Genomic DNA, 14,558 nt, shown 5'->3' with positions numbered 1-14,558 from the left:
TTTTTTGTTGTTGTTTTTTGTTTTTGTCGGTTGTGGGGCTTGAACTCTGGGCTTGAGCGCTGTCCCTGTGCTTTTGAGCTCAAGGCAAGCACTCCACTGCTTGAGCCACAACGCCACTTCCCACATGTTTCTTTTGAAACAGTTCTCTCTTGTGATGTCCAATGATAGAGCCTGTGCAGTGCCTTCTGGGTGAAAGACTAAATACTGGGCTACATTCTTAAGGCCTCTCTCCCATGTGTGCTTTTTGATGCATACTGAAATATGATTCACGTGAGAAATTTTCCACATTTATTACATTCCAAAGTTTTCACGTGAGTTGCTAAGGTGTGAATGCTGGGTGAAGGACTTTGCACATATACTACATTCCTGAGATTTCTAACCTATGTAAATTGCTATGCCTGCTGAGGTGTGAACTGTTTGAAGGTCTTTGCACATGTTGCTTTCGTAAGGTTTCTCTACTGTGTGTGTTCTCTGATATAAAGTGAGTTGTGACTTCTGTCTGAATGTCTGTCCAGTTTTTTACTTTCATAAGTTTTCTCATGAGTGTGTCCTCATATGCGTATTAAGGTTTTACTTCTGGGTAAAGGGCGTTTCACAATTCTTACATTCACAGGGTTTCTCTCCTATGTGACTTCTCTGATGTTTAGTAAGGTCTGCCTTGTAGGTGACTTTCTACCTGTTGTATTCATAAGGTTTCTCTCCTGTGTAAACTATGATGTGAAGTGACATGTGACTGCTGCATGAAAGACTTTCCACACCTGTTCATTCATGCTGCTCTTTGGTGTATATTCTGATGTGAAGTGAGGTTGTCTTCTGTCTGAATAACTTCACACATTTGTTACATTCATAAGGTTTCTCTCCTGTGTGTATTCTCTGATGCAAAATGAGGGGTGACTTCCATATGAAAGCCTTTCCACATTTATCACATTCATAAGGTTTCTCCCGTGTCTTCTCTGACGTAAAGCAAGTTTTTTTTTTCTGCCTGACTTTCCACATTTGTTACCTTCATAAGGTTTCTCTCCTGTGTGTATAGTCTGAAGAACAGCAAGTTGTGACTTCCAGGTGAAACACTGTCCACATTCCTTACACTCATAAGGTTTCTCTCCCGTGTGAGCTCTCTGATGCAAAGTAAGGTGTGTCTTCTGTCTGAACAACTTTCCACATTTGATACATTCATAAGGTTTCTCTCCTGTGTGTGTTCTCTGATGCAAAAGGAATTTTGACTTCTGTCTGAATGACTTTCCACATTTGTTATATACATAAGGTTTCTCTTCTGTGTAATTTCTATGGGTGGAAAATTGCCTATATTCCTCATATTCAGAGTTTTTCTTCTGTTGGTGTTTGAGGCTGTAAATTCAGGTCTGACATCTGAGAGGTAAATTTTAAACACTGGATATGCTCATTGGAATTCTCTGGATATTTGCTCTGAGGCTTTATGAGGTCTATTTCCTTACTGAAAGATTTGTCACATGCACCACATGTGCAATGTTTCTCTCTTGTGTATCTTTTCTCATGTGTAGTGGCTGTAGGTCTTAAGTAGAATAGTTTCCCACACAGACTATATTCAGGAGTTTTTCTTCCTCCCTGAAGTACTTTCTGGGGAAAGTAAGCAGAGTTATAATAGTAATCTCTATATTCATTATGGTTATATTCATTCTGTCTTAAGAATATGCTCTCTGAGTATAATGCTTTTCCTTCTCCACCATATTCAAAATATGCCAGCTCATTTGGACTCACATCATTTTGACTAAAATGCTCAGAATATCTAAGGTATTGATCAACTAGGGACACACCAGGCCTATATGCAGCACATATCTAATCAGACTCTAGGGAGTTCTCATTTTTCCTACTCAACTCTGGCTTATGTTTTGAGCTCACATGAAAAGTTACTAAACTCAGTCTTTCCTCCACTGTATTAATATTCGTGACTGAGACTTCACATGGACTGTCATCTGTATTTTGCTGGCACATCTTATTCATTTCTCAGATATCTAAAGTAAGTCACCGAAAAAAAAAGACAAAACACAAATGAGATCCAAAGATTCCATACTGTAAAGATATTTTTTTCTCATTCTAATTATTAAATATTTTAAAATATCAAAGTAGGAATGGATTGTTGATAAATATATGCTTTTCTCCATAATGTCTTAATTAAGAAATTAATACTGATGTTTTACAATGGAAAAGAATGTCTGTGTTTCAGTTTTCTTCTTTTTATAACAGAGGAAATATTTCCTAAAATTACTTACCCATGTACTGTCAAAATAGTAAGCTGTGTACAAAGTATACCCTTTAGTATTCTTTGGATTGTTTTTCTCAATTTTTATTTTGTTTGGTCATAAGGAAATATTTGTTTTTTATTTCCTTGAAATAATTTATATATTTTGTTGTATTTCTTCTCAACCATTAGGTGAGGAACAAAAATATTTTCTATTCTGAGAAACCATAATATTTCTTACATATCACTGTGCCAATCATGTAAGCATGTACTGTTCCTAGCAGTAAGATTTTATACCTACATCTCTTATGTTTGAATTTCTCACTAAGAATTATGAGGTATCTATGGGAATTTTAAATTTTGTCTTCACAGTGGATCAAAGTCTTTTAAAAATTCCTTTTCTGATATTCCTGCCTATCAGAACCACGGAAGAACAAAGATTCTTCAGCCCATCAGCCAAATAATCATCCTTTCTCGACTAAAAGCTGCAGTTCTGAATCCCAGGTTATGTCTTCCAGCACTGATGATCTATTTTACTTATCAGGAGAGCAGGTCTGGAGTACTTCTTATTTCTTCCTACCTACCTAATTAAGTCATCTGAAATGATATCTGCTGCATTTAATGCTCATTAATGTAAATGGTTGAACAAACCCATGGATGCCCAATATGGTTATATTCAACACAGCCTCATTGCAACTCCCACAATAACAGTACTTTATTTTGTAAACTGTAACCCACTATTACTCCGTTTTCCCCTCCCACTCCAGCTTCAAATGCACATGATGCAGAGAAGTTTTAGTTAGGGGATTCACATGAAAAATAATAAAAAACAGCTTCCCATTTAGAAAATATATTCCCCATACTGATTAATTCAGGCAGCTAACTCTGGTTTATGAAACTTTATTGTAGAAAAATAAATCAATTACTAGCATAGCTATCCATCACTTACCTAGTAACAACTTGCATCATTTATTCAGTGATATATTAAGCAGGGTATTGGAAGACAGATTAACTAATAGCTCTGTCTCCTAACAATTTAACTGAAAATTACAAATGTTTGATACCCTATTTTGAAATACAAAAGGTGTTTGACTTCTAATTTCCATTTTCTAGAGCAGAACAGCTCACTCCTTTATTGACCTGTATAAAATACACCACATTTTCCGTTCTGCTGATAATATAAATTCAATACCAATTCTCCAGCCACATCATTTAGGAGCATAAAGTACATGTAACCTCAAATCTCTAACAGTGGAAGGCTTCATCAAGAATGGATGCTGCTAAAATGTTGTTTCCTTTGATGTGACAGGTGAGAATCCAGATCCCGTCCCCTCAGGTGGCTTCTTCATCATGTTAAAATAGTGAGGAATGGTTTGGTTTCATAATCAGGTTAAGAGTGAACATAGGAAGTGCTGCTGTAGCTCAAGTGGTAGAATGCTAACCTTGAGCTGGAGAGCTGAGGGACAGCACTCAGGCCCAGATTTCAAGCCCCATGACTGACAAAAAAAAGGGCACATACTGGCTGCATAATACAAATGCTGAACTTAACAAAATGCGTCTTGGGCAACTGCTTTCTTGTAACTACAGTTTCTAAAAGCAGTTATTGTCCAAATCTGGAAGAACCTAAGTTTTCTCAGATGAGAATGTAAATGAAAGGAGAGGGAGGTAAGGAAAAAATAAAATTTAAAAGAAAAGATGAAGTCTGATAGGGGAGCAGCCAGACAAGAAATCAAAAAAGGAACAGTACTTTCAAGTTCATTCCAGCTATAATGCAGGTTATTCTGACTTTAAGATAGCATCACATGACATACTTTTGATTCTATTCCCAAGATACTCTGTTGCACTTGTTTCTGTCTGTTTTATTGTCCATGCAATCTCTGGCTCTAGGAGGTCATCTAGGTTCAGATCACATAGCAGTGAATAAATGGATAAACGAATGTTAGAAATAGTTAAAGCAGGAGACCACTGTGACCTTAGAATATCAAGACACATACTCTCATTATTGTTAATATTTGGATGATAAATTCTTGTTGTATACACAACCTCAGGTGGTTTGATGGGGTAGTCTGTAGGAAAATAAATTGTTAAAAAATACACTTCCATGATATGGGCTGTCTTACATAAAAGAATATAACAGAACATTGTTCCTTATTAATCCATTTCAGCACCATAGCCTGTGCTTTTCACCTGGCTCCTCACTTTCAAAGGATTTGTCCCAAACTCTTGATTATCCAAATGGCTGGGGAAAGACTATCTTCATCTTACACTGGCTTTCCCAGACACAGGCACAAAGCGGCCAGGGGCCTGTGGAGCAGTGGCCTCAGCGGCAGCCTCCTCCCCATGCAGCAGCTGGTGCTTCCCCAGTCTGAAGAAATTCTAATGATTAAAATGTGGTCATAGATACCCTGATACTTCCTTCCTCTGTAAGAACTGCTACATGAACTTTGGTGAACATTGCATACCTCCTACAATAAAAAAATTAGGTGGCAGAGGAATAAAATATTTCTTGACTACAATTGCATTTTATTAGGCCTTTATTGAAGGATGGAGGCAAAGGGCAAGGGGCTTCTGGAACATTAAAAATGACAAAAATTGTGAAATATGACCACCACAAGCACAACAGAGGATAAAAAGGATAAAAAGTGATGTGACCTAAAAACTATAGAAGGAAATTTTAAAAGTTGGAATGAAAGATGTACTAATTTGTTTTGCAGAGGCTAAATGGAAAGACTTTTGATTTGTACTTTGAACCTCATTACAAAGGAAGAATGGCCAACAATCATCCCGCCAATCCAGCCATGCATGACAATACCAGTGGTGAATGTTGACTAGCACACAAAAAGGAAATATATGTGTAAAGTGTTGAAAGAAAATAACCTTCAATAGATAATCCATTGGGTAGAGGATAGAGGAACTCTTCAGAAAATGTAGATTCTTCCATGTAGTTGTGCTATCCTAAACTGTTTGCTTAGTGAAGAAAATGTACCAGTTAGAATAGGTACAACTATTAGAAATATAACTCTTAATTTGAAATGTGAAATACTGGAATTGAGGTTGAATATTAATTCTACATAAACCAGTAATCTTGTTTTAGTATCAAATTAACTGTTAGTGTTAAATGTTCAGGTAAGAAAAAAGCAAATCAAAACAAGTGCTCTAGCTCAAGATTGTTATCAGACCCTAGCTACTCAAGGAGGCTGAGGTCTGGAACCCAGCATGGTAGACAACTCAAATTAATTTGAAATTTTGGAGTGGATGTTGAATATGAATTCCATATAAACCAGTTCAAGGAGGCTGAGGTCTGGAACCCAGCATGGTAGACAACTCAAATTAATTTGAAATTTTGGAGTGGATGTTGAATATGAATTCCATATAAACCAGTAACAGTACGTTCTGGTATGAAAAACAAAACAAGTGCTTCAGGAACAAGAATGTATCCTAGTTACTAAGGAGGCTGAGGTCTGGAAGCAGCCTTGGTGGACAACTCAAATTAAGTAGCTAGTAACAGGTTGGAGGCATGGCTTACATCAAAGTGTCAACAGTGACTGAGGAAGCTGACTGACTGAATTCAAGATCTACTACTAGCACAAGAAAGCATGGTCGGGGCTTTGACACTAATTGTGGCAACACAGGCCTCAGACATAAAGAGAAATGAAAATGAGTGGAGCGGGGAGAGGAGAGAAAAGGGGCAGAGAAAAGAAGAGCTGACAAGACAGTAGTGGAAAACAAGGGAAAAAGAAGGGAAGGGAAAGTAGGAAAAGAAGAGAGAAGAGAGGAAAGCTTCATGACATTAGACTTGACAGTGACTCCTTTGATAGGACACCAAAAGTGTTTGATATTAAACCAAATCAAATTTAGTGCATATAATTAAAACATTGTATATAAGAAGGCGTGATCAACAAGGAAGATAAAGCATGGTATTAGAGAAAATACTTGTATATATCCCTAAATAGATTACTAACCACAGTGAATTAAAAATATAAAACAAGGCTGGGAAGGTGGCTCAGTGTTAGCGTGCTTGCGTTGCATGCATGAGGCCCTGGGTTTGATTCCTGAGCACCATATAAGCAGAAAAAGCCAGAAATGGCGCTGTGCCTCAAGTGGTAGTGTGCTAGCATTGAGCTGAAGAGCTGAGGGAGAGTGCTCAGGCCCAGAGTTCATTAAAAAAAACAAAAAAACAACAAAAAAAAAAAACACCAAAATTCTATAAATAACCCCTCCCATGGCACAAAATCTATTTTCAAAATGTAAAAAACTGAAGAGAGTTTTCTAAAAAGAATATATACAGGTAGCTCATTAAATATAAAAAAGTCCAATGTCAATAGTTATTAGAAAAATTCAAATCAAAATGAAATTATTTAATACATACTTTTTTTTTTGGGGGGGGGGTTCGGTCGTGGGGCCCGAACTCTGGGCCTGGTTGCTGTCCCTCTGCTCTTCAGCTCAAGGCTAGCGCTCCACCACTTGAGCCACATCACCACTTTAGTCTTTTTTCTTTTTGCTTATGTGGTGCTGAGGAATCGAACCCAGGGCCTCATGCATGCAAGCCAAGAGCTCTACCACTGAACCACTTCCTAGTCCTCATACATACTTTTAAACAAAAACAACAAAAAAGTTTCTAAAGTCTAACAACTGTTGGGAAAGATATGAAAACCAAGTGAATTTTGATGCATTTCTGGCAGCAATTTAAAACAATCAACGATGGTATGGAGACTTCTAAAGAACTAAATATAGAATTATAAAGGAATATGGCCTAGCACTTCTATTTCTAGTTTTATACCAATGGAAGTAAAGCAGGGACTAGAACAACTATTTGGACAATCACTACACAACAACTACTCACAATAACCAAAAGACAGAAGCCTGGAAAGAATAGATAAATGTGTTTAACAGGAAGAAAGCTTTAATACATTTTACAGCAGGGATATATCTTGAATACAATTAAGCTAAATAAAATACACCAGGCATCAAGTATCAGCCATGGAATGGTTTCCCTTACTGCGCTTCCAAGGATCAACAAACTCATAGACCCAGTAATTATAATGATTGTAAAGACTGGTAGGAGCTGTTTATTTAATGATTTTACAGCCTCATATATGGAAGGTGAAAAATGCTGTAGATGGATGGAAGGCATGACCATAAAACAATGTGGCCATATTTAGTGGTTAATGTAACCAAAAAGGATGGAATAGACCTATACCCCCTGAATTTGCGATTACCAGCCAACCTAGGCTAGGCTACATAAAATTTCAAGAGCAAGCTGGACTACATAGCAAGACCTGCCTTCAAATGGAATACGGGAAAATCAACAATCATACAATGTGTAAGAAAAATTCCAATTCTAAGAGCCACTCCAGCAAAAGAAAATTTGTAAGCAAAACTAGATCCCAGACAGAGCATTGTGAGAAAAGTAAAAAGTGAGAGACAGATGGAGGGAAGACAGGCTTGGAAAGAATACACAGAGAAAAATAGATACATAAAGAAAAATACAAATAAACAAAGCTAGAGAGCAGAAAACAAAGACTAAAACAGAAAATAGTGTGTGGCGTGGGGGAATCTTGTGAGGACACCTTAGAAAAAATAGAGGGATTTCTAGAAAAATCATTGACCATATATCATCACATACAGCCTAAGTTTCAAGTAAAAAAAAACGACCATGAAACAGTCCAATAATGTATGAAGAGTAATTTAAGTATATATTGCTTACTCAGTCTTCTAAAACATTCAAAGGTGTGTGTGACCACACTGTTTCAGCAACTCCTTTAAGACTTCATTAAGATAGATCAGTGTTACTCATGAGGATGGGATCTCTGACAAATTGCTAGGGAACCTTCACCTTCCATGAGATATCACCTCCTCTGGGTAATTGAATCATGTAACAGTGTGATTACTTTTTCTCACATCAGTAAAACTAGAAACAAGCTGAAGCAAATCTGCACTTAATATAGACAGAATGTCAGATTTTAGGGCTGGGAAGGTGGCTCAGTGGTAGAGTGCTTGCCTTGCATGCCTGAGGACCTGAGTTCGATTCCTCAGGACCACATAAGCAAAAAGCCTGACGTGGCACTGTGGCTCAAGTGGTAGAGTGCTAGCTTTGAGATGAAGGGCTGAGGGATATTGCCTAGGCCCAGAGTTCAGGCCCCACGACCAGACCCAAATACAAAAAAAAAAGAATGTCAGATTTTATAATATGCTAAACCTAATAACCATTTTTATGTGATTTATGAACATGTTACTGAAGCTGGATCAAAAAGTCACATCTTCACTAAAACTGGCTATTACTCAAATACACTTAGAGATGTATGATCTATTATTCTATTAATGCAAAGATATATTAGGACTCCACTGAGCATTTGTATTCTAACACATTCATTTATATAATTTAAACACCATGGAGAACACGAATATTGTAACTCAGTATTTTTCACCTAAACTTATACAGGAAAAATGTATACAACACAAATTTTTTGTGTTATACTGTTTTAATGATGATTGTCAAATGGCACATTTCCTTGTATCCAAATACTGAGATCACCCTTAGAGGGCAGAGAATCAAGGACAGTTATGATTACAGGGAGAGTTGGTCAGATTGTCTGAAGAATTCTTGGGCTTTCAATGACCTTAAAGGTAACTTAAAAAGCCTTAGGGACAGGCACTGGTGGCTCATGCATGTAAATCTAGCTAAATCAGGAGGCTGAGATCTATGGATCATGGTTCAAAGATAGCCTGGGAAGGAAAGCAAGTTGAATCTTATCTACAATTAACTATCAAAAATCTTGGACACGGAGCTGTGGCTCAAGTGGTAGAGCACAAGTCTTGAACAACAATGTTCAGGGGCATTACCCAGATTTGAATTCAAACCCTAGGAATCACAATCACACACACACACACACACACAAACACACAACACACACAAATGGTCTGGCAGACAGGGACTCTCATTTACATGCCCATGTCCCTTCAATGCACTTACATGGAGACTGAATGAATGCTGGGGAAGAGGGATAGACTCAGTCAGTAAAGACAGCGTGTGGACAGAGAGGAAGAATAGACAGCAATGAAGAAGTGATGCTTCCTCAAGGTTTCCAGGGAGTCCATGAAATGATTATATGTAAGGTGTATGATGTTCCAGGGGATCAGAAGCAGAAGAACAGGAGGCTAAATAACGGGGTGATATGGGGTTCTGTGAAAGCCTGAACTTGGAGAGCCTTGAGTTGCAGTGAACAATCTCCTCCTGCTGCCCTAATCCATTTGGCCATCCCACTAGCTTGCTTTCTCCTCTAAAGAAAGCCACAGGTGTTGAGTGCTGAGGAGCAGTGTCAACAGCTGGCTGAGGAACCATGGAAATGGTAAAAGGGTCAGAGGGAGTTGCTCAATGGGCATCATTGGCACCCACCAAGAGAGCAGTGGATCTGAATCTACACTAGCCATGCTTCATGGCCTGCATGCAGAGGCCAAAGAGAACAGAGAGACCATAGGAAAAAATTGTGTGTGTGTGTGTGTGTGTGTGTGTGTGTGTGTGTGTGTGCCAATTTTGGGTCTTGAACTCAAGTCCTAGGCCCACTCCTTGATCTTTTGTTTAAGGCTAGTGATCTACCACTTGAGTGACATCTCCACTTCTGGCTTTTCAAAAAGTGGTTAACTGAAGATAGGGGCCTCACAGCCTTTCCTGCCCAACATGACTTTAAACCTTGATTATCAGATCTCCACTGCCTGAGTAGATAGGATTATAGATGTGAACCACTGGTACCTGGCTTAGGAAGGAATCTTAATCACACTCAATCCTCTGAGTATTGGGATTAGTGGTATGTATGTCACTTGTGCACAAAGCAAGAATTTTTTTTTCTGCTCCTGGGGCTTAAACTCTTGATCTGGGTGCTATCCATGAGTTTTTGTTCTCAAGGCTAGCACTCTACCACTTGAACCAAAGCTCCACTTCCAGTTTTCAGTGGTTCATTTGAACTAAGAGTCTCACAGGGACTGTACTGCACAGGATGGCTTTGAACTGATCCTCAGATATCAGCCTCCTGAGTAGTGAGGATTACAGGCATGAGCAACTGGTGCCTAGCTAATGCAAGAATTCTGGACACAGTAAGTAAGTGAGAAAAATGACTGCTATTAAAAGGTAGAGCCTGTCACAGGGCTCACACAGTAGCTACGATTACAGACATGAGCCATGGGCACCGGACATGAAATGTGTATTCTTGTTTTGGATGTAGGCATATTTGTTTTGATAAAACGTACCTTTCTTTTCGGTGGTTTAGGCCTGTTTCTTAGCTACTCAACTAATTACCAAAAGGCCAGCAATGGAGCTTAGACTCAAGTGGTAGAACATTAACCTTGAGCAAAAAACGAAACCAAAACAACCAAAAAAGACAGCTTAGTGAGAGTTCTCAGGCCCTGAGTTCAAGCCCCAGGACCATTAGACACAGACACACAGAAACACAAAATAACAATATTACAAAATGTACTCAGAACACGACTATTCTACAAACAGAAAAACTTGGGCTCAAAAAACTTGGGCGTGGGGCTGGTACCTCATACCTTGATCCTAGCTACCTAGCAAGCTGAGATCTGAAGATTAAAATTCAAAGAGAACCTGGGCATGAAAGGCCATGAGACTCTTATCTTCAATTAACCAGCAGAAAACCAGAAATGGAGCTATGGCTCTCATGGTAGAGTAGCAGTCTTGAGCAAAAGAACCCAGGAACAGTGTTCAGATACTGAGTTCAAGGTTGGCCAGTGGTGAGCAGAAGAACCACAAACAGGCACATCTCCTTCTGTGAAAGGCCCTCTGGAAGTTCATAAATCCAGCTAGGTCCTGTTGATCCTGTTTACTAGATTAGTTGACTGAATAAATCCATATACAACATCTGTCTCCTGTAACTTACAGAGCTGTTCTGAAAGGTTCCAAGGCCTGACTGATGTGGACCCCAGGGGAGGGTTAAAAACTGTTGTCTAAGCCACTCAGCTTGCAGAGATGCTCAGTTCTGCCCTTTCCATTGGGCAGAGCCACTCTACATCCAGCTTTGACCCTGTTCTGCATCTTGCAGGCTCCATTCAAGGCTAAAGGTTCTGGCAATTTTACGAACATCCATTATCTCAGAGTCTAAAAGCTGGATGCCAGTGGCTCACACACACCTGTAATCCCAGCTTTTCAAGAGCCTGAGATCTAAGGATCATGTTTCAAAGTCAGCTCAGGTCAGGTAAGAAAGTTCATGAGACTTTTCAGTTTGTTTTTGTTGTTTGTGGAGTTTGAACTCAGGGCCTGGTTGCTTCACCTGTGCTCCTATTTCTCAGGGCAAGTGCTCTACCACTTTAAATCACAGTAGGTTGCTAATTGGAGATAACAGCCCTGCTCTGGCTGGCTTTGAACCTCAATCATCAGATATCAGCCTCCAAAGTAGCTAGGATTACAGTGTGAGCCACTAGATCCTGGCCTAAAAAAACCCAAATAGAGGCACTGCTCAAGTGTTAGCATCAGCCTTATCTTGAACACAAAAGGTAAGGGAGAGCTCACAGAGGCTGAGTTCCAGCCACAGTATCAGCATGTTTACACATGCATAGAGTTGCATACATATCATACATATACGAACACAATAGTTGAAGATTGATTTAAAAACAATGAAGCTGGGAACTGGTGGCCCATGCCTGTAATCCTAGCTACTCAGGAGGCTGAGATATGAGGATCACGGTTCAAAGCCAGCATGGGAAGGAAAATCTGAGAAACTCCTATCTCTAATGAATGACTCAGAAAACTGGAAGTGGTGCTGTGGCTCAGGTTGTAGAGCACTAACCTTAAGCTGAAGAGCTCAGGGACAGAGTCCAGGCCCAGAGTTTAAGCCCCATAACTGACAAAACAAAACAAAACCCAATAATGATAAATTATAGGTGAGTTGTGAGAGAACAAGTAAGGTAAATCTGGAGGCAAATGTAACTGACATCTGTGATGGCTAAATCTTGAGGATGAACTTACCTGAGATCGATTGGGTTTAGATGCATCCAGCTGATGAGTAAAGCAAGCCTGTGTGTATATGTGTGTGTGTGTGTGTGTGTGTGTGTGTGTGTGTGTGTGTGTGTGTGTGTGTGTGTGTATTGGGTTGGGTTTAGATGCATCCAGCTGATGAGTAAAGCAAGCCTTTGTGTGTGTGTGTGTTTGTGTGTGTGTGTGTGTGTGTGTGTGTGTGTGTGTTGGGTTTAGATGCATCCAGCTGAAGAGTAAAGCAAGCCTGTGTGTGTGTGTGTGTGTGTGTGTGTGTGTGTGTGTGTGTGTGTGTGTGTGTGTGGACATCAGTTTAACTAAACTAGAAATCTCTCTTGCCATGATTGCCTGAAATCTGTGACACGAAGCAAAATAAATCCTTTTTCCCTTAGGTTATTTTGGGCAAGTAATTTCTTATAGCAACAAAAACAAACTATATTACTAACACAAAGCCCTATCTTTATCTTCTACTTCATCTCTTGTTTTATTTTTTCACTAGTCCTGGGGCTTTAACTCAGGGCCTGAGCACTGTCCGTGAGCCTTTTTGTGTTCAATCAAGGCTAGTGCTTTACCACTTGAGCCACAGTTCCACTTCCAGTCTTTTCTGAGTAGTTTATTTGAGATAAAAATCTTGCTGTGTGCTGGTGGCTCACACCTGTAATCCTAGCTACTCAGGAGGTGGAGACTTGAGGATCGTGGTTCAAAGCCAGCCTGGGCAGGAAAGTCTGTGAGATTCTTGTCTCCAATAAACCACTAGAAAACTGGAAGTGTCACTGTGGCTAAAGCAGTAGAGCACTCGCCTTAGAGTACTCTCCTTGAGCTGAAGCACAGGGACAGTGCCAAAGACCAGAATTCAAGCCCCTCCACCGACAAAAAGAAATTACAGACTTTCTTGCCCTGGTTGCCTTGAACTATCATCTTCAGATGTTACCTCTTGAGTAACTAGGATTACAGGCTCCAGACATTGATACCTGGCCAACTTCCACCTCTACCTCTACATCTTCCTCTTGGTTCTTCTTCCTCTGCCCTCACCTCCCTCCTCCTTCCCACCATGCTAAAAATGTCCAGAATACCACTGAATGAGACACTCAGCCCAAGGTTGCCATCTTCACTCAAATGAAATATAAAGCTAACTTTAATGGGTGAACTTGGTAATAAATTATCCTAGTCTTACACACCTGGCCATTGGAACACAGAACAATTAATTGGCCAGGGTCAAGATTACAAAACTTGAATCTTGGTCATACAAATATCTCAATCCAAATTCAGTAGTGAACATGAGACTCAAACCGAGGCACTCTCCTCACCAGACAGAGCCATGTACTTAATCACACCTGTGAGTGTTGTTGATTCCTTGGTACAGGAATATAATGGGATGACAAAGGCCACACACAAATGGAGTATTATTTGAGGGTGTGCTTTGCAATTGGAAAGATAAAAGATAAAAGCCCCAGCTCTGCCATTTACTAACTTGTGACATCATAGACAAGTCATTTTATTTTAATTTTTTTGCCTGTTTCTACATCTGTAAAATAGAGATAATCGGAGCCCCTTCCCTCATAGAAGAGCAGGTTTCCAATGAGGTGAAAGGGTTCTTGCCTCTAATCCTAACTACTCAGGAGGCTGAGGTCAGAGGATTGAGGTTCAAGGCTAACGAGCAGGAAAGTCTGTGAGACTCTTATCTCCAATTAATCACCAGAAAACCAAAAGTATTGCAGTGGTTCGAAGTGGTAGAGCACTAGCCTTAAGCCGAAGAGTTCAGGGTCAGTGCCCAGGCACTGAGTTAAAGCCTGATAACCAAAAACAACAACAAAAGAGCAGGTTCCACTCATGAGTTTAAGATAGTATATTAAGTTCATAGCCAGCCTAGGCAGCTAAATCTGAGATATTTATCTCCAATTAACCTGCAAAAAGCCAGAAGTGTATGCTGGGTGCCATGGCTCCCGCGTATAATCCTAGCTACTCAGGAGGCTGAGATCTGAGGATCGAGGTTCAAAGCTAGCCCGGGCAGGAAAGACCCAGTCTCTTATCTCCAATAAAACACTAGAAAACCAGACTCTTATCTCCAATAAACCACTAAAAAAACGGAAGTGATACTGTGGCTCAAGTGGTAGAGTGCTCGCCTTTATCTGAAGAGCTTAGGGACAATGTCCAAGCCCACAGTTCAAGCCCCACCACCGACCAAAAAAAAGCCAGAAGTATAATTGTGGATCAAGTAATAGAGGGCCAGATCTAAGCAACCACCCACTACCTTTGTTTCAACTTGGCACAGGCCCAGCACAAATGGTCCAACAACAGATATTTGGTGGTGAGAAAATGAACGAGTGAAATTTAGCGGGGCCTCACCTCCTGCCAACC

This window comes from Dipodomys merriami, unplaced genomic scaffold (genome assembly GCF_024711535.1).
Source record: "Dipodomys merriami isolate MVZ:Mamm:240054 unplaced genomic scaffold, mDipMer1.0.p SCAF_830, whole genome shotgun sequence".
In the NCBI taxonomy this organism is placed as follows: Eukaryota; Metazoa; Chordata; class Mammalia; order Rodentia; family Heteromyidae; genus Dipodomys; species Dipodomys merriami.
The sequence above is the reverse complement of the archived record's forward strand: the minus strand, read 5'-3'. Positions refer to the sequence as shown.